The 27,847-nt window shown below is 36.4% G+C and overlaps 1 protein-coding gene, 1 non-coding gene and 2 pseudogenes across 5 annotated transcripts in view; 1 reads left to right on the forward strand and 3 right to left on the reverse strand.

Annotated features, from left to right (window-relative positions):
* Positions 1-18,436, reverse strand: part of PH4alphaEFB (prolyl 4-hydroxylase subunit alpha-1) — a 378,836-nt gene extending 360,400 nt beyond the window's left edge. For both annotated transcript variants that reach the window (XM_076622260.1, XM_076622259.1), the window contains exon 1: positions 18,220-18,436. The gene's annotated coding sequence lies outside the window, so the exon portion shown is untranslated. The remainder of the gene's footprint in view (positions 1-18,219) is intronic.
* TRNAY-GUA (transfer RNA tyrosine (anticodon GUA)) lies at positions 17,455-17,546 on the reverse strand. Its single transcript is given in 2 exon segments — positions 17,455-17,490; positions 17,510-17,546. It is a non-coding gene; the product is annotated as a tRNA-Tyr (tRNA).
* Positions 18,437-19,143: 707 nt separating the features above from the next.
* LOC117157811 (uncharacterized) lies at positions 19,144-20,877 on the forward strand (annotated as a pseudogene). Its single transcript, XR_013059400.1, has 5 exons — positions 19,144-19,791; positions 19,869-20,000; positions 20,079-20,285; positions 20,362-20,457; positions 20,629-20,877. The product of XR_013059400.1 is annotated as an uncharacterized LOC117157811 (transcript).
* Positions 20,878-21,003: 126 nt separating this feature from the next.
* On the reverse strand, positions 21,004-24,774 carry LOC143302403 (uncharacterized; annotated as a pseudogene). Its single transcript, XR_013059432.1, has 7 exons — positions 24,600-24,774; positions 23,110-23,242; positions 22,920-22,990; positions 22,433-22,603; positions 22,071-22,283; positions 21,814-21,979; positions 21,004-21,730 (listed from the first exon to the last, which is right to left on the reverse strand). The product of XR_013059432.1 is annotated as an uncharacterized LOC143302403 (transcript).
* Positions 24,775-27,847: the final 3,073 nt, after the last annotated feature.

Consider the following 27,847-nt stretch of genomic DNA (forward strand, 5'->3'; position numbering starts at 1 on the left):
TGAATTTGTAATAGAAAAATATATTGAAATAAGTATAAGTATACGCATAAATATAGGTATATGCTGATCCAGATCCTCACTCTTACAGTGTTACAATACAACAAAACAAGCTATGACAGGGAGCACGTTGATATATTTATAGCAAAGGACATTACCAAAAAGTAAACCTTGTAGCTCTAGCTGAAGGTTACAAGAAACAGCAATATAAATCTACTTATAGCCCTTTTCTTTCTAGACCTTGTAACCCAAAACAAAATTTATATTCAAGAGCACAATAACATGGACCTCTCCTTATTTCGAATTTTTTGTTTCACTAAAAATATGGTCTCCAGGTCACGGATATACAAAAGAGAAGGTGTAGAATTTTTCTTGAAGTAATTACTTTGTAGCAGCACCCGACCACGGAAATTTCCAACGGCTTCGCGACACAAAGCGCTATACCTTCAAAGCGTAAGGCCGACAGGCCTAATGTACCATCGATATCCCTACGGTTCTTTCACCGAATATTCGGTAGAATGCATACGCGGCAACCGTCGCGGACTTCTAATAAACGCGCGCGTAGTGGAGATATCAAGGGGCAACAAAGGAAAGAATCTGTTTGGTTTTGAACCAAAAGATTCATTCTGCCCTGAGCTGCGAAGTGCGAAAGCTAACCCAATTAGAGAAACGGGTTATTGTCTCTTGAGAGTTCAGTGTTAATTGTTACTTGTTATTAATCGTTGTTAAACGTTAACCGTTGTTAATCGTTAATCGTAGTTAATCGTTATTTGTTGTTAATTGTTAAGAGTTTAATAAACGTTACTGTTGAAAATCAAGAGTATTTCTTGTGGGCACCTTCACCGACGATCACCTCAACTTCAACATTTTGGACGTCGATAAAGAATGACTGTCCTTATGATCGTGATTGCTAAATATCCGTAACAATATGATGATTCGTCTTAGGCGAAATTTTGAGAAAGGTTCGCGTTTATGCGGATTTATTTCTGTTTGTATGGAAATCGTATATTTTGTAGAGATTTTGGGAATCTTTTGACGCTAGAACTTTCAATGTACATTAATATATATTATTCTATGTGGATAATTATAATCAAAGAGATACGATGATCATATTTTTATCCCAATAAAATTAAAGCTAATTTTTAATATGTTATAAGATTGTAAAAGTAAAAATCCTAAAATCCATTATTTTAATAACCTTGCTTATTCTAGTGTTAAATATTAGGACGCAGAACGACACGTGTTTCTTAATTTGAAATGATACTTATCTCGTTCAATGATACCTACAGAAACTGATAAATTACAGCAAACAAGCATGGCATCGTAAATAACTTTTTAATCATACAATCCAGTATCGTGACAACGAATAAACAACCGGGCGTAAATTTTAATCTTCTAGCTAGCAAAATAATTTTTTTCCCGCGTGACCATTTCGCAGAAGATTAATCAAAGTCTCAGGATGAATTGTAGAGACTCGGTCAACAGATAACAGAGATATCTGGATGTGTATCATTCGCGATAGTAAAAGAAAAAAAAATCGCTACGGCTGGCAATATTTCAGTCACCTAATATTTTTTGTTTAATTCCTATCTACCATTTTTATTTTTATATTTTTTATAACTGTGTTGTTTCGTTGGGCCATTAGCTTGCAAAACAACAGAAGCAGGTTCGATGGGAAAAAGCTGTCCAAGAAGGTAATATTACGACGGTTCTTATGAATACGATTAATTTTTTTTATTTTTTCTTTCTTAGTTCATCCTCTTTTGCATTTTTTCAGCATACTTTTTTTGGACCGTGTTAATCTACCACGCTATAAATATTCGATTATTCGTATCGCTAAGATTCGATACACAACATAAATCATTTCTTCGATCGAAACGAAGAAATACTGATGTTCTCTGCAGTGTTTCATCGCAAACAGAGTTTTATAGCATGAAATACATCCACGTCGCGAAGCTAAGCAATCGAAGGTGAAATATATTTTTAAGTTCGTTCCATCGTGATAACCTGTTAATAGATTACATAAATCAATGTGGAAAGCATTTAAATCATTGGAACGCCTCTCTTAAATCAATTAAACTAATATACTACTACGTACGGTTATGTGAGTGATATTTTATAACCGGAAAACGAAAGAGAAAAATATTCACGATACTATTAAAACCAGCAGAAAAAAAGAATCATAGTTGCGGTAAAAAATACAACTTACAAAAATCAGCTCCTCTATCAAAATTAGTAGCGCCGTTTAAAATTCATCTTGAATATTCTATGTCACCGCTATGGGAAATATGATAAATATTTATTGCTTCGACCATTGAACCGTGTAGTATCCGAATCCTAAATTATTTCAGATTATCAACATATGCCGCGCGAAAAGAAAAACGAGATCGAAGAAACCCATCAAGAGCAGCAGCTAACAAGAACGCTATTTGCCAGGGTGAGAAGCGTTCGCGCGACTAAAGTGGATGATGGTGGTATCGAAGGAAAAACAACGGAACAGCCGGAAGGACGATTCGAGCCGAATCGAATAAAAGAAAATTGGCTGCTAGGCCAAACGAAGTGAATATTCAACGGAGGAAAAAGGGACAATCTGAAATCTAGAAATGCCAGAAGAGCCAGGCCAAAGGAAGAAAAACAATGAGAGTGGGAGAATATTAGAATAGGCAAGAGAGGATTTATCGGGGCCTGGTTTATTAGCCATTAAGGAAGAACCTTCTCCTCGAATATTGTCCCGAGTAGATTCCAACGCGTCTGACTGTCGATCGCACACAAACACAGGCATATACACACGTGCGTCGGTGTACGTGGAAAGCAATGATCGGACTCTGTGTAAGCTGCAAGCTGCAGTCTGCATTCGAAGGGTGGAAAATTGAAATTGAGCCTTCGACGTTCAGATATAGCCCGATGTCAGCACGGATTCCTCCGCTCTCCTATCCACCCTTATGTACCGCACGGTATACTACTTTACCTCTTGTAATTTCCGATGGTTTTGCACCCCATGCTATATCCCTCAGCTTTAGTCGAACTCCATGGGAGGTAGACACGCTGCGAAGACGATAATTAGCATTCCGGGCGGACAAAAGCATCGTCTAACTCGCGCTTTTGGAGTTTCGACACAAAGAATGAGGAGAATCACGTTCGCGAAACGATTTCGTGTATTAATACGATTCATTGTATTGCACGGAAATTACAAGTATGCGTGAAAGGTTGAATCTTTGATTCTTTACAGAGGTGAAGATTGTTAGACGATCTGATGTATTCTCTGCTATGTGTGTGTATCGCTTAATATATGATCATAATATAATATAACAGAAGCTAACGGAGGTATACTGGTAGATATTAGTAAATCACGTTATAGTCTTATTTTGTTAGTGAAATAAGAAATATCTTTTATTAGCGTCAATTTTTCAATGTTGTTAGTTTTTGTTTTCTCAGCAAAGTAGGTTAAAGGTTAAAGTTACGAAGCTTTTAAGAGCGTCATGAGATGTAAGTACATTACGATCATGGCCATGTTTTTCACGCTTTTCAGCAGAGAAGGTTTCAAATTCTATATAGGTACTCTCGCGAGTTCTTGGCTCATCCATCAGTTCCAATTTCTAGTGTAATAGTAAATGTTCAGTGACTGCAATGGGGATTGCCAGGCGCTGTTGAAGTAAAAGTTGCAAAGAACATGAAGAGGAAAGGAACGAGAAGCGAAGAAATGCATCTTGAGTCTATAAGTGAACCCGTCACCGACACAGTCTAACAGATCCTACTTTACACAGAGACACTTCGATGCTGGAAGTTTATTCGCTGAAACGATAGCTCGCTGTTCATTTACACACTCAACATATTACTAGCAAGTAATCGATTTTCACGTGAAATTCAAAAATCAATTATTATGCTTCTCTTTTCACCGCTCCAATCCCCTTTCAGACTTCTTACTTTCTTTCTTTCACGCGTACTACTAATTGTAAGCCAGCAAAGTTTTTAATTCTTCGTGTTGATTCTTTTAATCATTGGCATTCTTTCTTTCGTATTTTTACTTCCAGCGTTCCAATTTTTTAGCTACCTTCCTACTCTTCATTTGCAACCTGTAGCTACCTTTGAATTTCATTCCAATTTTCTCCGAAATACGAATAGGTACGTCGCAACGAATTAGGAAGACATTATTTGCTCGAAGGGACTCGGGCAAGGCCCGATCCTTGACGACGTGAATTATGGAAGCTTCTGACTGCTTGCACAAGGAAATTCCCCATCGGGGAGGTTCCCGTGTCCAGCAGACTCGCGAGTTGTGTTATTAGTTCTGGTCGTTGAATGGTCTGCGTGCCTTGCTAGGCCGATTGTCACGCGCATTGTCTCGCTCACGCCCGTATTTCAGTCTCCTCTTGATAGGCTGGTCTCCTTTTACGGTACAGTATACTCCTAATAAAGAAATTAACCATCCTTGTTTCGTACAAACGCGATACTAGTGGAAATCAACGGAATTATCGACGTCTTCGACAAAGAACGATTAAAAGAAGATGAAGTTATTAAAATTATATGAAAACGTCGCACGACGTTGATTTATTTACAATACTACAATTCTCCCCTTACGCTTTGTAACGAATCGATTTTCCAATTAATTTCTTAAGAGCAATTTTCCTACGCCATGTATTAACCACCAGGTCGACGTTAATTAAACTGTGATGTAACAGGGGATTAACTAGGTAATTAAACAGATTCTTAGAAGAACTTATCCACGGATTACATCAGGTTAAGTACCTTATTACTATGTTTAACGCAGGCACGCAACCGTATGTCCCAAGACGAACATGAAACAGGAAGCGGGACGCATCTATAGATACGGCGACCTATGACCTACCAGGGAATTGTCCCATTTGTTCTTAGAATCTAGCTCGATGCATCTCGTGCGTGCCACCCGTATCTTATCCTAATTATTCGGTAATTTCGGCTAATTACTAGAGAAACGTGTAATTACTTGCAACGAAACCGAACAATTGATCTAAGAGAATCGAAGATACAGTTATTATAGAAAAGTTACATAATTACAAATACAATTTTACATATGTAGTATACAACGAAATAACGAGAATAAAAGTAAGGCGAACTCTAGGGCTTCTTTACAAACGCGACTAAAAAGAGTGTGACTTAGAAAAGAAGTTGTTTTACTAACCAAATATTACGAGTACTACACTTTGGATAATTTACATAGTTTTGCATATTACGTGTATTCTGTGAATTTCCTATGAACACGTAAAAATCAGCATACTAGTTACGAGGATCAACTTTTGGAAAGAGACGAATTTCATTTTCGTTTAGGAAAATTCGCACGAATATGGCGAAAAGAATCCGTGGTATCGATCTAAAGCAGGAACGCGACGAATCTGGAATGCGCTACTCGTAAAACTGCTATTACTTTTTACCGATTCCACGATGGTAAACGGATCACGTACAGGGTCGCGGTAAAAGATTGAGAAACAGACGAAGAATCTTTATTTCCAACGGCCCGCTCTGAATACAGCTGTCTGGACAGTACTTCCCTTCTTACTTAACGTTTTCACCTACACTGGATCTTTAAATATTGCCGGCAGACTCGAAAAATTACGATCGAGACTCTTCCTCACTTCGATTCTTTAAACATGGGATCGAATAAATCTCGTACTAGCAGAAGTGCAACGTTCAGGAATAAAGTTAAGGGCGTTGGGTTCATAAGGTGAGATTAAAAAAACTTCGTAGTCGTAATAAAAGTATTAAATACTTCGAAAAAAAAGAGCGCCAAGCTTTAAAGATGAACGCAAAACGAGAAAAGTAATATTTCTCAGTGGGAACAGGAATGAAATTAAAAAACGCTGAACTTCCGGGTGAAAGAATTTAATCTGTCTCTGCGGTGGAACGCGTCCAATTCGAATCCGCGCGAATTTCAGACGCACCACCACCTTTATTGCTCGCTGAGTCGGAGATCATCTTTTCTCTGCCAACCGCCCCGTCCTGATCGCCAGCGATAGTCGCGTGACCGTCCCAACTTTATCGGTATTCTAAGGTTTACGCGTTCATTGAATCTCCAACTATATACTTTGCATTCTATTCGAAATCATAGTGGAAACTACGTGCGAGTATTCTTCGACTCTTCGTAATGGCTGATTCTTTGACTCTGAACGTGACGTAATTCGGATATGAAATAAATCTACTTCGAACACGCAATAGCTACACGAAAAGTATTTGTAAATATCCTTATTCTTTGGTAAAGCGTTCTCTTAGCAGGTCCTACATTTCATTTTCACAGCGTACAATCGTTTGTAGCGACACGAAGGTACTACTAAACGACACGAGATTTAATCTTGTTTTACCTAACTAATTAGTACACCTAATGAATTACAATGAGGTACGAATACTTGTCGTAGCCAGTCTAGATATTTTCCAAGAGGCGTTTGTTGAAAACAGCGATAAGTAAAGGTTTCAGTTGTTCGAAGATGGTTTTTAATTGATTCAAAGAATTTTATTTTCATCGACAGCGTATCTGCGACATATCAGAAATATTCGATGAATAGAAATTATAATAGTGGAATAAGATCGATAAAAATTAGCAGAGGAAACAAATGCACGATTGGCCACGCAAAGTATCGAATAACTTCCGATACGGCAGAATCAGATATCGGCGACGTTCGAGTCGTAAAAGTAGATAGTCTGCGTTTCCGAAATTGAGAAAAACGATCCTGAACGCAATCGAAACGAAACGAGAGATTTGGGACTTGCAAGATACGTGTATCTATATCAGTGACTTTCCACATTGCAAAAATCCATATCGTCGAATCCTAGATAAAATTCGAGATACAGAGCAATTTTGCTTTCTGAAATTACTAGCACAACATATAGAAACTCGAAGATGAACCAATTGACGATGTTTTCGAATAATTTGAAGAGAAATTTATAGAAAGAGAAAAAGTTATTCTGAAGCTTTTGCAAAATTTTGCACTGTGATAATTTCAATGAAATATTAATTAGTTCATCTGTGCAATGAAACGAAAAAGAACGAAAGTCGCCGTTCCAAGCGATAAGTGGCAGTACGAGAAATAACGTATTTCTGACTTTTCAGTGTTTTGTCAAAGTAATTTTACGTCTCCAACGGTATCTACACTGGCAACATCATAACATCGAGTTAAAGTGATTTCGCATTCCCCTCGAAATCGTAATAAAGCCCGGTGTCACCGTTACGACCGACACGAAGGAAATAGTGTGCCTAACAGCCTCATTGGCTTGAGAATCGCGATGCCACGTCAAGATACGGTTCTTCCCGGTGACTACATCGGTCACGATGAATCAAAAACCACTCGCTGGATATATTTGCCGAATAAGTATATACGTACTTAATATGCTTGTACATATGACAGATATGCAGAATCACTTGGTACCTTTGATGGCCGAATCGATTAGACGGCATACCATTTGAATGATCTCGAAATAAATCACGAAATAAATCTGGAAGTAAATCTCGCAATACCAACGTTCACGTAATACCGCATCGAAAATCGCTTTCACGATGTCAAAGTCCTGACTTGTCTGATAAATCTTGATTTTTTCCAGGCTCTCCATGTCAATTCTACTCTTAAAGTCAACGAAAGAATCTTCTCGTCGACCATCTGTCTCGAATCTTACATAACGTTATGTTTAAATTGAAATATCCATTGGAAAATTTCCTTGATTATAGCGATACTCGAAACACGATCCAAGCAGTGTCACATTTAACCCATAATTCATACGACCGTCGTTTTACTATGTAAATATAAATATAAATATTCAGGAGTTTACAAAAGATATCGCGGAGCTTCTCAACACCTCGCAAAAGGATACTTTCCAAAGTAGCAGGAGAATAAAAATTGCCAATCTGTCCCAAGTTTAGCAGTTCGGTGGAAATTTTCGAAAATTTACCGAACCAATAACATTCGATGTTATTTAGATTACACTAGATTTAAAACACGCTCGAATAAAATTCTCAGAAATTCTCCAAGTCGACCACGGTCGAAGATACCTAAATGGCGTTAAATTTGAAACAAGTTGAATCGAAATTCTCAAGAATTCTCCAAGCCAGCGACACTCGGAATTACTCAAACTGCGTCAAATTTGGGACACGTCCGATCGACGTCCTCGAAAATTTCCAACACCAACGACGCTTGAAATTACGCAAAATGCGTGGAATTTAAAACGCGTTCGACAGAGACTCTCGACGATCGTGTAGACCAGCGATACTCCAGATTACCCAAGTCGCATGAAGCTTACAAATGCGACTCGTAAGTTTCCTGGATTGCTATAAATTACAGCGTTAAGTAGCCTCTGAAAATATTCCACACCCACGGTTATTATATTCGTTACGTCTCTCGATTATTAACTTAGACGAGCGTCGAGATCCTCCTACGAAATTAGCAAAATCCACTATCCATCCTGGCAAAGACAGAACAGTGTAACAAGACGGAAAGACGCCGACGTCGAGACCAGTCTGGAAAGAAGATGTACGCTCTGTTACGTGATCGTGACGCAATTCCCTGCGCTGTATCGTTCGTCGAGAGAGCACGCCGGAAGTAGGTTCGCGGTTAATGAAATTGCCTAAGTAACGATCACGTGTTACGTGTCCCCGTGCATAAGGGGGAAATCCCGGGATCTTTACTGTTATGCAAATCGAGAACGACGAGCCGAAACGATTGTCGAAAGCGTAACACGGCGGTTCCGGCAAAACCTCCTAATTTTAATTAAGATCCCTATCAATTGCTCCCTTCCACCCTACGCTGTTTCGCCAGGGCTTTAGTTTTTTTCCAGCAAACGAATCTACCACGTTCGATTCCGTCCACCGGTTTGATTTATCTTCACCAGAGACCTTGGAGTAAAACGAGTTTCCAGGTGGCTCGTTTTTTCGTATTAGTTGGCGACGATAAATGCCGAGGATATTTGATGGTTGGCACTTTTATCGATTATTAGGGCTGTTCGGGGTTTCCTTTATGGCGACGAATAACGGGGTTTGAAGTGAGAATTATTGCTTTACAATGATTCATGTTTGGATTTTTCATCTTGAACCAGGTTAACATTACGTACCCTTTCTTCTCTTTGGTACCAGAGTATCGGTGTTTATGGAGATTCAGCAACGTTGATCTTTGACTGATATGCACAACAGTCTGAACGATGCTAGTTTCAATTTGAGAATATCTCGTTTGAATTCCTACGTAGTAAAGTATTGTATATTATAGTATTACGTAGAGTATAGGATACACGAATTAATATTAGTATTGGAAAAATTAAACGAAATTAAATCCAATCTAAATTGCTATGGTTATGCACGATTCGACGATTAAGGACGACGATAATAAAGCATTTTTGTGATTCTTTTATCGCGAATAAAAATTGCTAAGAAAACGCTACATCTAATATCGTAAGTTCAATATTATATTCTTATATTCTAAGAAGATGAAACTTTCCAGCAAAATGTAAGAGCAGAGAAGATATGTACATTAAAGGAACTAAATATGAATTTTGCCAAAAAAATTCAATTTCATGCCCGAAATAAACGATATTCCCTAAAATTTATCGATCCGCCATCAAGAATTTCTTACACTTTCATAGTCATTTTTCTTTCTGCTCTTTTCCATCGATTCCACGAGGTCCAAGATGAGATCTAGCTCGTTCATAACTCGTGCAACGTCGCGTTTTTAGGAAGTCCCGGGTCTACCAGGGTTAGTTTACAGTCGCCATTAATTTTTATTATTCATCGGCATTTTTCTGCCATTATATCGCGTTATAGCTATAAATTTTCATGAATATTTCGGAATCTGTTGGCAGAATGTCCACCCGAATTATTAATATATGGAAAATCGCTGCTGTTAAATATTTAACGTCGTATTTTTACGATGAGAAAGAGCGTGCATCGGATTCTTCCTTCAATTACAACGAAAAACAATTTAGACGGCAACCGTAACAACTCTAGATCAATTCCGTTTCGATTTAAATAACTTTGCATTCGCTTAACGTTGCAATGGAATAATAAACTCGATTTTCGTATCGTTGTTTCGTTCGTAAGCAACGGATAATTTAATACCGATGTCTATTATATACTTGTCATTTCCTATTGAAATATCAAGCTAATACTAATTATATTCTATATATATCTATAAACGTCAATATAAAAGAATCTTAGAAGAAATGCACTTTTATAGAAATCTACTCACAAAATACTCACATCAAGTTATTTAATCTTAGAATAGTCATCGTCAAGTAATATCAACCTTAACAGATCTAAAAGCGAAGCTTGTGTTGCAATAAGCGTCTAAGAGAAATATTCTTTGCCAAACAACCCTTCCCAAATCTTATTATATTCACTTTCATATGTAAATACCATTTCTATAACCTAATTGATTTAATAGCAAAGCTTTGCTTACTCGAAGCATTTAAAAAGGATATTCGTTACCGAACAACCCTTCCTACCGTGGCAACACCGATCTATTTCTGAAACAAGTTCCGATTATGCAACGAAAAAAAAAAAAAGAAAAAGAAAGAAAGGGAGAGGGACAAGAAAATCGACTCTCAGAGTGCACCTGTTCCCCAAGAAAGCGTAGCATCCACCGTTCCAGGATCTGGTTCGAGATCTTTCACGGTAGAACGGTGGACGTTTTTCGATTTAATGAAAGAGTTCCATCTCGAATCGAACCAACTTCGGTGTCGGCCGCGTGCAATCCGCTTCGTCCCAAACAAATACCGGTCCCGGCCAATATTGATCCTCGTAGTAGTTTCTCCTTTCGCGTCTTCCGCTACTGGTCATCCGTCGAACAATGACCCCGTCGAGCATGCCCGGCTAATGAAACGCTTTTAACAGTATCGTTTCAATGCTACTGCCCGATGGCGCGCCAACTCGACTGTCTCAAGTCCCAGAGACGTCCTCGATCCTCCGAGAATTGTCCTCCACGTTTGCTCTCTGAATACTACCGGTCGTTCTTTCAACGAGAGCGATTTGCTGGTTGAAACTTGAGTAGATGCCTGTGATCGCTGGACCACGTTCAAGAAGTGAATTTTATCGTACGCTCATGGCCAACTAAACGATGACGATTGTTTTCGGAATTTCAACGTTCGATTATTTTCTATATTACCACGAAAATAAAAATCGCTAATATTAATGTTACGTGGCATTTACCGAACCAGTAATATTCGAAATTATTTGGATCGCGTAAATTGTATTAGATTCATATTCGACTCATACTTCTCTTCAAATTCTTCGAGCTTCGAATAGAAATGGTAACTTTCTGCAAATTATCAATTATTTAGTGTTCTTTTTTCTTTCTTGTAGGAAAATTCCCAAGTTCTACTCTCGATTAGAATATAAAAGAATTTAACAAACGCCAATTATCAGTTAAATCTTCATTAGAACAATTTATATTTTATATACTCATGTACAATTTTCCTATTCATCAAGATCATTAAATCCAGCCAGCTTTTTACTTCTTTCAGATCTTTAAACTCGTAATATTCGTAATAATAAAAATATAGTTGTAGCTTAGGATAAATTTGTCACTTTCATTCGCGAGGAGAAATTCCTGAAATCTACATGATGCGATCTACATGAAATTCACACATTATATTCTGGACAATCAGCCGCTTCCATCTGCACCCTGAAAACCAGCGAAAAAAGGAAAAGTTTCACCCTCCATCGGGCACAGCCACGCGCGTTCGAACGATACGATTGCGACTCATACGGGCTATCTGCCAATGGCAACGTTTTATCTTGCTCGAATCGCGACCGACCATTTATCAAAATCGTCCTCCCTCGATGGCGCCGATTCTCATGAATCGTTCTATCCGCGTGAATCAGGCTTAACGCGCGAATAATTAATAATTCAAAAGAAAACACGTCACACGAAAACACATCGAATTCATTCTTCGAAATGATCAGAACGTTGCCAATAATTACATTTTCGTCAAGTTTCACGGACATTTAATACTTTATCGCGAATAATAGTCTGTATCAGAATATTTGGTTACTTATATTTTAGAATTTTTCCTCAATGACGTTGTCGGATTAACACGTTGGGTGCCCTAAGAACCGCAATACGTTGAATTTTTGCAAGATATTACTATGTTGTATCTGGCCATATTTTCTCTGACAACGTTGTCTAAATTGTTCACGTTACCGATAATTTGTTACGAAATTTTATTTTATATTCTATTTATCTCTGAAATTGATCTTATTTTACTCATTCTAGCAAATTTAGAAACGTGGGTCACCAATGGCCACTGTTACAGTCAACGTGTTAAGCGACTGAATTTAGAATCCAACGATCACCAGCATAGTGAAAATTAGCAAATCCGCTCACTAAACGTCTGTTTTATTTGCCAGAATTTTTTACTTGCACGCTGTTTAATCAGTGGCAGACAAAGTCACGCATACATGTTAATGATACAGACATTTTTACGCATTAAGAATTCGTTCGCTTTCTCTAATTACAAATAGAAATCGCGCAACCTGCCGACAGACGATCGTTTCACCGCGAAATTACGCATAACCGGGCCACACGATTAACGTTATGCGAACGACGAAAAGCTACGCCATTGATGGTTGGCAGATTGGCTAACATCGAAATTCCGGAAACAAATATTTGACCGGATGAATCGGTTGGCCAGTTGCGGAACAATCTGATGATTCGCTGTAGCAAACTAACGTGAGGCAAGGTTTATCGTCATTAGTGTAAATGTATTTCACGTGTGTTTCTCTATATTATATGCTTTATGTTATTTTTGGTTCAGAAAGCAGTCAAAACGACTCATTTATTAGTGTTTAGAACCATAAAAGATCACTAGTAGGTATCACATCTACATATATTACCTATAAGTATGTTAAAATTGAATGAAGAAATATTTATTTGCAATTAATGAAATTTTGTATAAATATTTATAATGAATAACCGAGTATCGAATATTAAGTACACGCCTCAAAACGACTCATTTATTAGTGTTTAGAACCATAAAAGATCACTAGTAGGTATCACATCTACATATATTACCTATAAGTATGTTAAAATTGAATGAAGAAATATTTATTTGCAATTAATGAAATTTTGTATAAATATTTATAATGAATAACCGAGTATCGAATATTAAGTACACGAATGCACCTATCTCACCGTGTGTATCTGGTTAAATGTACTGAGCTCCTAATACTTCGATATGAGGTGGATATTTATACTTGTCGGTTTATTAAAGAGACGAGTGATAAAATTGTAATAGTCAATGAATATTAAAATCACTTTAAGTACTAGTACAGAGATAGTGCATACCGGTCGTAATCGTCGCACGCTCCATACTACAGTTCAACTCTACGCTCGCTGTTCGACCGTATGACTCGCTATAATGCTCCGGTTGACGATTACAAATAACAGCGATAATATTTTGTCCGGAGTTCGTTTACCTTTGAACCTAACAAACCAAAACAATGTTCACACTCCAAGGTACAACGATACGAGTCTCTCCCGATTCGAATCTTTCGTTGACTCATGTGCCGCTACAGATATGCTCTTTGACGTTTAAAATTAAACAACGTGAACGCTATTTCATATTGAAGCAGTATCAAATGTGAGTATTGATTTCATGTAATATGATATCTGTGATCGTCTCACGCGAGACATTCTCGAGTCACAGTTCGAGATCAGTTTCACCAAGTGTAAACATTTTAAAACATACGGTTTCACAAAGTCATTTGTATGTGCAATACATATAATGTTATTTATATGTTATGTTAAAACTGTCTTACAATTAAAACTAGACAGGAATTATACATAAATATATGTCGGGTTTACATTAGAATTAGAGTTAGGGGCGTGAAACGAATCTTCGTTCGGATTACACGTTGTCGTTATGCAATAGAGAAGACATCGACTAGTGCAAATACGATTATTATAGAATTAGACAAGTAACTCGAGCAACTAGTGACAATAAACATAACGAATAACGTTCAATAACGAATCTGCGGTCAACGGGATGATGGATGAACATGCTCACAATATCTAAGTCTTTGTTAAAACGTGCACAGCGTACGTGTAAAGCGTACAGACACTAAGTAACTCGTTAATACGATCTCACGAGAGAATGACTCTCCGTCGCGATGATGCTGCGGAGGAAAGCTATGATAGGGTGTGTCTAAGGACACGAGATCATCGGATTCGTCGAGGATAGCCTTCGTTCAGAAGGCGAGGGAAATTGGCGTTGCTACTAATTGGTCAATCTCCATATCGGTGGTTAGAAAAAGATGCTAAAAAAATAGGTCTCTCCTATCTTCCCGTAGTTGGGACAAAGACTGTTTGTCTGTTTGAAGGACTTTAGGTAACTAGATCTTAGTGTTTATAACGGCCCCCGGGCTAGCTGATCACGTACTGTGGTGACGCGTCTGCATTTGGTAACCATCATACCCGAAGAATAGGATCTGCGTGTGGCGAGCCACGGGACAGAAACCGTTGGAATGTTTACTGTCGCGTGCCGCTACAAATATTTCTTTTAAGGAGAGCTATAGAATTACTCCGTACCTTTGTTAGACAAAGCGTTCATCCCGTGACCGCGACTACGTTCGGCGACTGGCTGTCGTCTCGAGCCCAAGCTCATTATCACAAATCTCAAACAAATACAATCGGATCGAAAGACGACAATTGTTTAATTACGCCTATGATAGAATCTAGATTACGGTGTTAGGGGATTATCCCGAAGTTCCAAAGGAGAGGCTTCGATGTCCTTTCATCTCCGACATATATTAGATAATTTGTTCGACCGTTCGCGGAGAGACGCGATCGCGGAGGAGGCGCGTCAACGGGAGTCGTAAATTCCCGTTACAATTAGATTATCGACGTCACGAACTGATCGACCCTCTATTTCAGTTAGGATAATAAAGGTGGTTGAATCAGTATAACACTGAGTTTAACAGGTTATAATATACACTTTAATCCAACAACTAGTTTCGCGGAGTATACAAATGTTCGGAGAGACACGCGGGTTAAGTTACGATGCCGAATTGTAATGTCGTTTACAATAAGATTAGAAGTGTTCGACTCGAATAGTTATTAGCAAGACCACGATGTTAATCGTAGTAGGAGCAACTTGCAAGTAGTGAGTTCGCGAGAAGTATAAATCGCAAGTAAGATAGAACCGAGAGATGGGTTCAGCGAGTAAGCGACTTGTAGACTGATCTAAGAATGTAAAACCAGTCAAAAGATGTTGACTGTTCTAAAGATGGAAAATCAGTAAAGTTCGGAGACGATGCCGTGGCGGAGGAAAGCTAGCGATGGGTGTGTCTAGCGCACGGGACCATCGGATTTGTTGATGACAATTTTGGCTAGGAAAGTGAGGGCAATAGTCATTGCTTTTGATTGGATAAGAAGAAGGTTGGTGGACAAGGAAGGGTCCTAGCCGCCCACGAGAAAAAGTTGCTAGCGGGAGATATCGAACATGAGAAAAACCAAATTTCCCCGATCTTCCCGTAGTAGACAATAAATTTAAGGAGCACTTGAAATAAAAGATATTTGTTTAGTCTGAAGGACCCTAACTATAAAAATGCCAAGATTTATGGTGGGTCCTTATGACTATTGAGGGTACGCAGTAAGAGTGTGTAGACATCTGACTGCCATCTTGTCCGCGATGTGGAGCCTGGTTTGTGTAGAGTCATCGGACGTAACATAATTATATATTAGATAATATAAGAAAACTGAATCATTCTCTTAATTCCAAGATAACCTGACTTTCCAATTGAAAATGAATTCAATCGTTTTTAAAATCCAAATGTAAATTCAAAGTTAGCATCATATCGTTCCAACGATCCCCTAATGCAGAGGAGAATTCCCGCGATTGATGTACGAGAGGGCGCGCAAAGCTCTGGGACATAAAGTACCATATCAAATCATGTTCGGCCACAATTGCGATCTATCGGGCGCGCGTCAGGTATCACACCTTAGCCAGCGAATAATTTATCGCGATCCCACGAGCAGGCAACAATATAAGCAATTTCGCGCGCACAATACACCAGGCCTGCCATCCCTCCAATAAATATGAACAGAGTAGTAATAAATTACGAAGGACGATTAGAGCGGACTGGCGATAAATTAACGTGAACGCGCGCGCCCCCCTGGTGTATCAGCGTTGCATCTCGCGAGTGATCCGCTCGATCGGTTACACAGATTAATCCCTTTTTACTTTCGCAACACGCTTGAATGACCTACACATTTTTTTATCAACACTTATCAGTAGATAATAATAGATTCTTAGTAGGTATACCATACGTGTATATTATTTACTATACACTATACAAGGTGGTTGGTAACTGGTGGTACAAGCGGAAAGGGGTGATTCTACGCGAAAAAAGAAGTCGAAAATATAGAATAAAAAATTTTTTTTTAATTTTTCCATCGAGACAACGATCTACAATGAGATCCGTTATAACGAGACGTGATAAAGTGCACGCGTACCGAGCGAAAATTCAAAATCGATTTTCTCGAAAACAAAGCCTCAAACGAAAAATTTTTATTCTATATTTTCGACTTCTTTTTTTGCGTAGAATCACCCCCTTTCCGCTTGTACCACCAGTTACCAATCACCCTGTATATAGTCGCGGAGATTACTAAAAGCCTCTAACTTAGTCGTCCCAGAGCCCATACTACTTTAAGAAAAATACATTTTATTGTAAACTGTATTTTAAGAATGCATATTAAAAAAACATTAAATATAACTCATTACGAAAGAAATTTTATTTCATATTTACATTAACTTATTTCATTTTAATGGTCTTCTCCTATCCCCCATTCTTCTATGAAAACAGCCTTCGCTGAATCAATAGTCTCTGATCTCAAAAACTTTAATTCGGCTCTCATAGCAATTGATCGTTTGAATCTAAATTTCGAAATAATTCGTAGCTTCTCGATAGTGTAAAAGATCGATCGGCTCGAATATTATTCAGCAGTTAAATCCTTTGAAAGTCTCAATCAATGTTGAATATTGAATTTATACAAGTTCTAAGTCTTTAAATTTTCGATAAGTCTTGAAAGTCCCAGAAGTTGGTTGAATATCCAATATGCATTTTCTATGAGATATTGTATATTATATGGAAAGATTGAAGATTTTTATTGTATAATTTGCTAACTAATGCGCCACGTTACCGTACTGAAAAAGTATAAACTGCATTACCGCCAAAGACATGATCTGTGATATGCAACTGCGCTTGCAGAGGGCAGCAAGTATTTGGCATACAAAATAAAACAATTATAATAGTTACATTGCATCAATTAACAAATACTAACAGCGTATCCGAAGAATAGAAAAGCTTCATTTAATACCGCAGAAATATGAATTGATTATTTTTCTGTCTCTTCACATTATATCATTAAATAAATTTTATGTTACTTTTTATAATATAAAAATAACAAAAATACGGACGAAAATGAGAATCGCGATTTTAAGAATTAAAAAAATTTTTCCTTCGAGCCGGATTCGAACCAGCGACCTATGGATGTCTCCGAGAACCAACCAACTACAGTCCACCGCTCTACCAACTGAGCTATCGAAGGATTTACAAAAATGATGTGTTTTAACATAAACAACTCGCTATAGAGCATTCAAGGTTATTTGATCATATATATATGAATGTATACAACATACACGTATAATACTAATTGCTACATTTTTGCCGATATATGAATATTAGAAAAAAATAAAAGAACTTTTCGTACTTTGGAATTAATCGTAACAAGCAAAAAAAAAAAAGAATATTAAATACAATACACATAATTCTATAGAACATAATTATTATAATATGGAATATATGATTATAAAAACAAATACCACGCTAAATGTTTTTCGACTTTGTAAGTCTTTAAAGAAGGAAGTGATTGTGTATAAGTAAATCTAGATCACAGATAAACAAAGTTATCAAAAGAAAAGATAAATATCGATGATGTCAGGGAAGATGACAAAGAGACAAAGAAAATGAGACGTTTATACACTTCGTTCTCTCTCAAGGTTCAAGAGTGCTACATGTGTCAATAAAGTTAGATGACAATTAAAAAGTAAATGGCTGACAAAAGAATGTGTCGCGATTTCTAGATTATGAAGTAATTCCTGACAGAAAATAGAGAGAACGAAATAGTTTTACGATCACGAGAAGCTATATGAAATGTGTAGACGATTAATATAAATTAAATCATTGTTCGCAAATCAATGGGTAACCTAAAAGACACTCACCGACAATGCACGTTGGAATGCCTTGTCGACCGGATGGTAACCAAAATACTCCTCGACACCAACGTCCACAGAATCGTTTGACGAAGTTAACATTTATCGCAGGCTGGCGTCAGGTTTGCCAAACATTTCGCAGAACTTCAATGTACTTTTGTTTACACGCACCACACATCACACTTTTAATACCGAACGCCATTTGTCGAACGTTTCTGAACAAATTTTCACGACTGTCAAACGTGCCTCTAATTGCGTCGCGTGCTGCCATCTATACGACCCCTACGAGAATTTTGGATTTGAATATATTTTTCAATTATCGCGCTAAAAGAAATTAACCACGGAATATTTTAAATATTCTTCGTTCTATTAAATTTTGATACGTTATTGAAGGTTAAATGTTATAATTAAAAATTAATTACATTATTAAGTATTAAAAATAGAAATCAGCGAAATTTAAAAATACAAATTATATACTAACATTATTAAAAATTAAATTTTATGCTTTAAAATATTAAATTACAGTAATATTTATCATTAATTCGTCTATTATTATATTATATACATACAGAACTTACAAATATGATTGAAAAAACGCAAAACTTTGTATGAACTGATACTTTATTAGCTTCGGAGAAGATATAGGTTAATGCAGATATGTATAAAGTTTTAACGAAGATCTGTTAACAAACTGCAAAGTTTCGTGTTCTGAAACGTTTTTCGACAGAATATTTATATCTTACGTACCATTTTTTAAGATATATGTATGAAGAAGACGCAGAAGCTTGTGATCAGATTCGATGACCGAATTCAAACTGTTAAATAATGGCTGAAAAGCATTTTGGCGCGATATATCGCCATCTTTAGTTAAATCATGACATTAAAATTAAAAAATTTTTGAAAATATTTGGATTATGTTTACATCTTTTCCCGATCTTTTTCCTTAAATAACTTCAAAAATCAGCTTCTATTCAAAATCAAATTCTGTTACTGTGATACAATAAATTTTTGTTATTAATCATATTTTATGCTTACTATTATAAATGGCATTTTACTTTAATTTTAAAAATTTTTGTTCCAATTTAATTTAATATAAATAACAGAATTTTTATGATTAGATTTAAATCATTTTCTATTTTGATCTAGTATGGTGGATATCATGTATTACTTATCCTTATTATCAATATTATTCTATCAAGTAACTTTAAAAGAAGGGAATGAAACATAACCTAGAAAGTATTACATGAATCTGAGATAGAAAGCATATATAACAAGCTATATCTATGATGTTCTCCACTTTCTTATCTCTGCGTAAGACATGATAAAATGAGGTATAAAAACATGAAATGAAATGTTAAAAATTCATGTATAGTTAGTGGAAATAATTAGATGAATGTACAAATATCAAATGTAATTAGGAAGATAATAAAATGGAGCAAAATGTGATGATAATAAATACTCAAAATGGACAAATAAGAAGAAAAAAAGTGAAACCTTGGTTCAATGAACAAAATGTATACATAACTCAAAGTCTACCATTATCCCATCTGTTATCTTATAACAAATATCAAACCAACATAGGTAAGCAATGAACAAATAAATTTTGCATTATATAAATTAATTTTAGTTTACTTTATTCAAGATTTTTATTATTGCAGGTCTAGAAAATTTTTTAAATAATACATCTACAAACATTCAGTGCTGAAAGGATACATCTATTATGGGTTTAATTCCAATACCTGTTTATCAACATGATGCTATACCTTCAACGAATAACTCATTCAGAAGTAGTAAATAGCAATATTTATTGTGCATATCATTTTCTTATGCAATGACTTTATGAACTCCTACTTCTGTTACCCTATTAGATCTACCACTAAACGTTGAATTATTCAACTCATTAGGACAAACAGAATTAAATGTAGAGGAGTATGTACTGTCTAAAGAGGTAAAACAATCGAGAACTGTAAAAGAATATAAGAAAAACTTTAAAACGTACAAAACATCCTGAGCTATGGAAAATGAATATAAAAAAAATGCTAGACTCAGAAGCAAAGAATATATTGGAGTTGGAGGTAAACCAACTCAATTCTAGAGAGGCTTTAAGCATAAAAAAAAATCAAATTCATATCAAAAGCCTGTAATTCACAGGGAAAATAATACCAGCAAAAACCATGGGACCTTCTTGAAAATGCTGCATGTGTTGCGCTGACAAAATAAACCAAGCTGCTCGGAGTTATAGCAGAAGTTATAGTTAATAACAACAACAAAGTCGAAGTCAACAACAACAGAGTCGAAATATACTTATATAATATAACGGATGCCTAGTGGAGTTATGGAACTAGACCAAAGAGGACAACTTACATCAAAAACAAAAAAAAGTGAACAGAAAAATCAACAGGTACGATGGATTATAAGGAAAGAAGTATCTAGATTCTAAGCTAAGTATAGCTGCTATGCATAAACTTTATGTACTAAAGTGTAAAGGAGATAGTATTCCAGAAAGCGGCATAGTTAAAAAAGCTATTATAGAGAAATGTTTAAGTCAGAATTTAATCTTGGTTTTAAACAAGTGAAGTTTAAAGTGAACGTTTGACTACCAAATATTATTAACCACTAAATTAGAATTAGAATAAGTAATTAATTTATATACTTATACGTACAGAATCAAATTTTGAGATTATTTTTAAATATTCATAAATATTTTATATTTTAGGATTAGTACCGTGCCCTTTTAATATTATTAGTACAAAGAATGACATATCTTATATAAATATATTAAAGAATATTAAAAACTGTTTAAAATTTTTATGTTTATTCTGGCATTTCAATATTTACAATAATATTTAATATGTTATTTTTAAAATATTATATAATATGATATAATGTTATAATTTGTATCATAATATCAAAAATTATATTTTGTACCACACTTTCTGTAGTATTCATAACACATGTCACTACGAAATTTCATTCAAGCAGAAAACGTTTGCATTCTTATTTCATTTATACTAAAAGGATAAGCGTAAAAATGTTATTAAATACAAGACATATTTATATACACTTTATACACTTCAATTACAAAATATGCTACTATGAAAAAATAACAGATCTATTACTTTCAAGCACTTGGCTTTAAATATACAACAATAATTTTAACATTTACCAATTTAAAAGAATTATGTACAATATATACAAAGTATTTTTTAAAAATTACGTTACATATTTCTTATAAAACGCGATGACGATGAAAGTACAAATGAAAATGTACTTACTAGATGCAAAACGTCATTACTATGATTTACTTTCTTTTCTGCGACATTAAGGATTACTACAATACTTTCCTTGTTTCTTAGTTTCTTCATCAACTACATCTATTTCTTTACCGTTCAATCAATCTAATTTTTCTCTGAAAGTGAACTAACTTCTTTACATCTCTTCGTTGCTGCTTCAACTGCTCCAATTACAGCTGATCTCAATCCATGTTGTTCTAAATAATGTATTGCAGTTATAGTAGATCCTAATTAAAATGCAAACAAATAATTAGTAAATAAGAAATGTATACATTATATAATATTAAACATATGCATGATTTCTCCAAACCTGCTGGTGACGCTACATCATCTTTAAGTTGTCCTGGATGTATTTTGGTATCTCGAACCATAGTACCAGCACCAAGAACTGTTTGTGCAGCTAGCATATACGCGGTTGGTCTCATAAGACCCATTTTTACGCCTCCATCGGCCAAAGCTTCTATCATCATATATACCTACATTTATAAAAAATATATTTCTGTATTCGTTTTCTATTATAAACATTAATATAAATGTTTGAAAATATATCAAGTTTTTGTTACATACATAAGCAGGTCCTGAACCCGCTAAAGCTGTAACGGGATCAATTAAACTTTCAGGTACTTCTTCGCATACACCCACAGAGGAAAATAATTTTTCTGCTATTTTGGCTTCTTTATCGCCGGCATGTTTTCCACGAGCGTATACCGTAGCACCGCAACCTACAATGGCTGGTGTATTGGGCATTACTCTGATTACCGGTGTTCCGTTTGGCACAGCCTAGCATTAAAATTAAAGTTGCAAATTAAAAATTTTTAAATAATAAAATGAGCAAGATCAAACTAAAAGAATGAAAAAAATAAAAATTGATTTTTATTCAACTTATTGATATTATTAAAAGTTTGGCAATGAGAAAGATTAAACTTTACCTTTTCTAACGACGCTAATGGAATACCCATAGCAATAGAAAGTAAAAGTTTTCTGTAATTTTTTAAATCCGGGAGGACCATCGGAACAACTTGTGGTTTTACTGCTAAAATCAAAACGTCCCCATAATCAACAACAGGTGCATTTGTAAATACAGTATTTGATCCAATTTCCTGGAATCGCAAATTAATTAAGCTATTTATAATGTAGAATGCAAATCAAAATGCTTTAAGTAACTAATGATATTTAATACCAACGCATCGATAAATGCGAAAGATTAGAGATAAACTAAACTGTATGGTCATAATATAATTTATAACATTATCGCAAAGCAAAGATAAAACAGTACAATATTGGAAATTTTCCTACAATTAATATTGTAATCGAAACTGAATCAATAACCGAAACAATAACGAAATCGAATCATTATCTATATATCTTGGAATGCAATGATAGTAAACTGCTGCGATAAAAAATTATTATTTTCACCTTAAATGCATCTATACTGCCCACGTCATTCGGGAGACAACTAGCCAGCATCATTTCACCTTTGCTCAACCCTAAAATTTACACAAATGATTATATTAGATTATATCTGAGGTCATTTTAATATTTGGATACTATTATGTAACATATAAATTATTCTATATACAACAACTTATATAAATAGTTTCCTTACCACCTCGAATGAAACCTTTGGCCAAAGCCTGAGCCATCTTACCGCCTCCTATGAATCCAATCTTCAACATTTTTGTGTCGATATTCAATGCGATCTTTTCTCCGTTTCCCGTCGGCAAGAAGATGATCACTCACTGCACAGAAAAACATCTTTCAGTAGTAAAACGCAATGTTGTGAAAATACGTTACAATTTACGTTCATAATTTTCGTTTACACGCTTATATTAAAAAATCAATTAGAATATTAAGGTTCAAAATGGAAATTTCTGTTTGATCAAAAAGGCTGTCTTTTTTATTCAAAGAAAACTACGATAGATCCATATCTAATAATTAAAACTACGAATTGAAAAGTGTCGCATCTGAAGTCGGAGTTTCTAATTTGCGCAATACAAAGATTAATACCGTTCGATCGCGATATTTACAAGCAAATCGGTACGCTTCTGATTCTCGTTTCTCGCCCCATCTTTCTCAGTACATAGATGATTTCAGTAGTTTTTTTCTATGTAATTATGAACGAGATAAGGTCCTGTGTACGCAATACATTTACGTTCATTACTCATATGCGACGAACGCAACGTGGGTAATAAACTTCTTGAAATGCTTCTAAAATGTGGTTTCACTGGTAAATTGTTGGATATTTCCATTCATCTTTCACAGAAAAATTACAAAATGCTATAATTTGTCCTTCTATTGCGATTTAGGACAGCTAAATGTTTCCTATAAATCACTCTTACATTTTGGTAAACGAGCAACGTATTACATAAATGCCACACAAATTACTTTCAATGAGATGCATTTCAGTGTAAATAAAATGGTACAAGTTATGTTTCATGTTTCATTTTGCACCAGCGACATTACTTATTTAATAAGTAAGATAAGTAGACATTGAAAGTACATTAATTGATACATTAAAAAGTAAATTAATCTCAAAATATGTTAACTGATGGAATTATGAATCGAATATTAACATTAGGTAATGCAAAATGATATAGCAATATCATCCTATATTTTTTGAGTAACTGCTTAACGAACGACATTTAAATTAATTTATAAACTTCAATATTCGAGATTTGTCACATTAGGACACATATAGCATATTAAATTACATAATTATTTCAACTAACTATGTTAGTAATTTTATCAGTAATAATAATCATAAATGACGACAATAATGATCGAATAAGTTTAAAGAAATTTTATATAAAATTTATAATTTTTAAGTTACAAAATATCTTTGAGCAAAAAGGATAACTTGTTAAATCATTCTTTGCTTTAAGCAATATGATTATACTTTCTTTATATTTCTGGTCAAATTTCTGAACTATAGTCAAGTGCCGTTACGTGCACGCACATTACGTAATTTAACTTGATTTCATATATTGTATTTTTAAAATTCATTCTCATCCTCCAAACTATTCTTTAATTTTTTTGCTTGGAACGAACATAATTAATTAAATGATGTAAATGAAAATGAGTGACTCTGTTACTCACCTTTTCGGGCGTTCAGGCGTTGTCGAACTCGTCCTAATCTTAGATGCTCCGTTGTTTTATATCCGGTAGTCATTGCCCTTCTTTTCTCTTCTTTTTTTCACTGATGAGCTTAGAAAGTAATTACTAGATGCTAGATGTCGTTGAAATTAAATGTATGGCGCCACGATAAGCTGCAAGCAAACATAATTGTTGGTAAACCTCAAATTTTTGTTTACATCAGAAATTTCTCGAATGCAATACGCATAAATATGTGTTTTATGACTTGGAAGTACGTAATTAGTAGACTAGGCGAATATTTCTTTGTTTACAGAAAATTTCAATATATGCATATAACATGTAGGAATATATACATTACCTAAAGCATTTATTATAATATTTAAAAGATGAAAGAAATATATATTTAAATTCTACTTCTTTAGTTGTATTTGTAAAATTCTGCACAAATATCTGCAATCTAATGATAATTAGTAATCAAAATTTCAAAGAAATAAAACACGAATATACTATGAAAATTAAGCATTTTTTTTATATTTAATCAGTTTAAAGCAATTTAAATTTTAAGCTAATTAATACATTCTAAGGTAATTGCTTTTTTGATGCATAACATACGATTAAATTAGCAACTCTAATAAAATATAATAATCTATTTCGTGAACATGCAAGTGTAACTATGCATGAAAATATCTGAACGGATGCAAATATAAATTCTTAAATAATTATCGTATCAAGTGTATAAAATATTTATGACGATTCCAAAAATAAATGATACCATATTAAACAAGTATTAACATACAATGAAATATAACGTTACTATTTAAAAAAAAAGCCAAAAATCGTGTACGTGCGAAGAGACACGTAACGCGTACAACTACGCGAAGGATTAGGTGTATCTATTCCTATTCAGGAACTAATTGTAATATTCAATTAATTTTTATAACTTTCCTTAAAAACATAATTGTTAGAGTTATTTAAATTGTTTTATATATTATATAAAAAGATACTTAACTGACTTACATTCTGTAGAAAATGCCCCGTTATAATCTTCTAATGTAATGATATCTTACTGTAACCGGCGATATGATTGTCCTGTTTGTAGTTGTGTACTGTATTTAATATAGATCCTGTCTCTTCCGTGACTTATATACCAGCATGAAACATCGTGAGAAACTGAAATGCGACTAACAATTATTGTTCATCAACTGATAAATGATTATTAAATTTCTACACTACGTAATTTCCTGTTTGCATTTGAAAAGATCCTTTGTAACTAATATTTGTATATTAATTATCCTAATTGAACGAACAAAATTATATATACTGAATTAACAGGTATAAATGAATGTTTATTCCAACAACTTTGTAAAGAAGATAATTACACTGATGCGTATGTAAAAGTTAAGTAAGTGATTGTTTTAAGGAGAGAAACTCGTTAATGACATGTTGACTATTCTAACGATGAAGAATAAGTGAGGTAAAGTGATGATGCTGTATCGGAGGAAAGCTAGTCGTGGATGGATCTGCAAGAAAGAGCTGATTTGTTAAGGGCAAGATTTCATTGGGAGAGTGAGGGAAAGACTTCGCTGTCAATTGGTTCATTTTCTAGGTTGGTTGATGAGGAAGGGTGCTAACCGCCCCGGAGAGAGATCTGCTAGTGGGAAACATCATACGTGAGAAAACTAACTTTCCCGTAGTAACAATAAGCTTTAGAAACGATTCAGTAAAGAGATGTTCAGTAAGAATGAGCGGACATCTGGTTCCCAACTTGCCCGCAGTATGTGGCCTGGTCTAGGTAGAGTGTCGCCCGACGTAACATCCTCCCCCCGTTGAGAGGGTACCGATCAAAATTTCTGCAAAGGTAGAATTAATTGGAGCTGCCGCCCAACTCTTTGTTGATTGCTGGATCGGGTTGGCTCGATAGTAGGACGAGCTGCGTGGGGAGCATGAGGCGGCTACGGGTTCTCAGGGCGTTAGACCACGCCCTGGGGAGCACGAGGCCGCTATGGGTTCTCAGGGCGTAGGACCACGCCCTGGGAAACCCTGATGAATCTGATATTTTCCTATAGCCGGATGGTGACTGGTCGGCGCCTTTGGCCCCCGCCAGTTTGCCGATCCGGTGCGGAGAACCTCGGAGAAGTTGGTGGGCCCGTATCTGCCAAGACCACTCACCTCACCTTCTTGTGGGGCTCCCCGGTACCCTACACCAGCCTTGACCGGGGCAGGGTGCGAAAGAGTAAATGGCACCAGGAAGGAAACCCTTGTTGACAACCTCGGCGATTTCTCAGAATTACAATGGATAGAAAAACGAATCAAAGAATCGTTTACGGTGCAGGGGAGGGATACCCCAGTACCGGCGCAGCCGCGGGTTGTAAAGCGGGCCCCGCTGCGTCGTCATCGAGCAACCGTGGCCGTCTGGGGGTGGGCCGCCAGGCCCCCGGACACGGGCAGGAAAGAGACGTAACGCTAGTGGGCCATGGTATCGCTCACCGTGAGGGACGGCTCGGGCTTCACGTACAGGATACGATGTCGGTGGTGAAGAGGGAAGTCAAGCTCTCCCAACTCGACATCACGGAGCTAAGACCGAGGAGGGCAATCACGGAGGCGCTGCTGTTCGAGATCACAGATCAGGACGCTGGGAGCAAACTGGCCGAGCGGATGGCGGCTACGCTAAAGGACTTGCCCGCCAAGGTAACCGTGCCGCGAAGGACGGCCGAACTAAGAGCGACAGGACTGGAGGACTCGGTCACCCCGGAGGAGGTGGCAGCCGCCGTTGCTGAGACCGGGGGCTGCCACCCCGACGAGGTCAACATGGGAGTCATACGCTCCTCTCCTCGGGGCCTCGGGTCGGTGTGGCTACGCTGCCCGCTGATAGTGGCCAGGAAAATCAGCAGAGGAGGAGGCGCCCGACCAGGAGGTAGGATTAACATAGGTTGGTCAGCGGCGAGGGTTTCCCCTCTCCCGGCTTACCAACTCCAATGCTTCAGGTGCATGGAGTCGGGTCACGTGCGCCGGGACTGCATATCGACGGCCGACCGGTCGGAGCGCTGATACCGGTGCGGGGCGGAAGGACATCACGTCAGGAACTGCTCGGCGCGAGTACCTAAATATCCGGTGTGCGCGGACCTGGGAATGCCCGCGTCGCATCGTATGGGGTCACCGGCATGCAAACCGCCTGCCCGTAAGAAGAGGGCCGAACAGGAAACAAGGACCGTTCCAGGCGACGACGGGGACGCGGCGACGAGGAAGGAAAG

Source organism: Bombus vancouverensis, chromosome 10 (assembly GCF_051014615.1).
Source record: "Bombus vancouverensis nearcticus chromosome 10, iyBomVanc1_principal, whole genome shotgun sequence".
In the NCBI taxonomy this organism is placed as follows: Eukaryota; Metazoa; Arthropoda; class Insecta; order Hymenoptera; family Apidae; genus Bombus; species Bombus vancouverensis.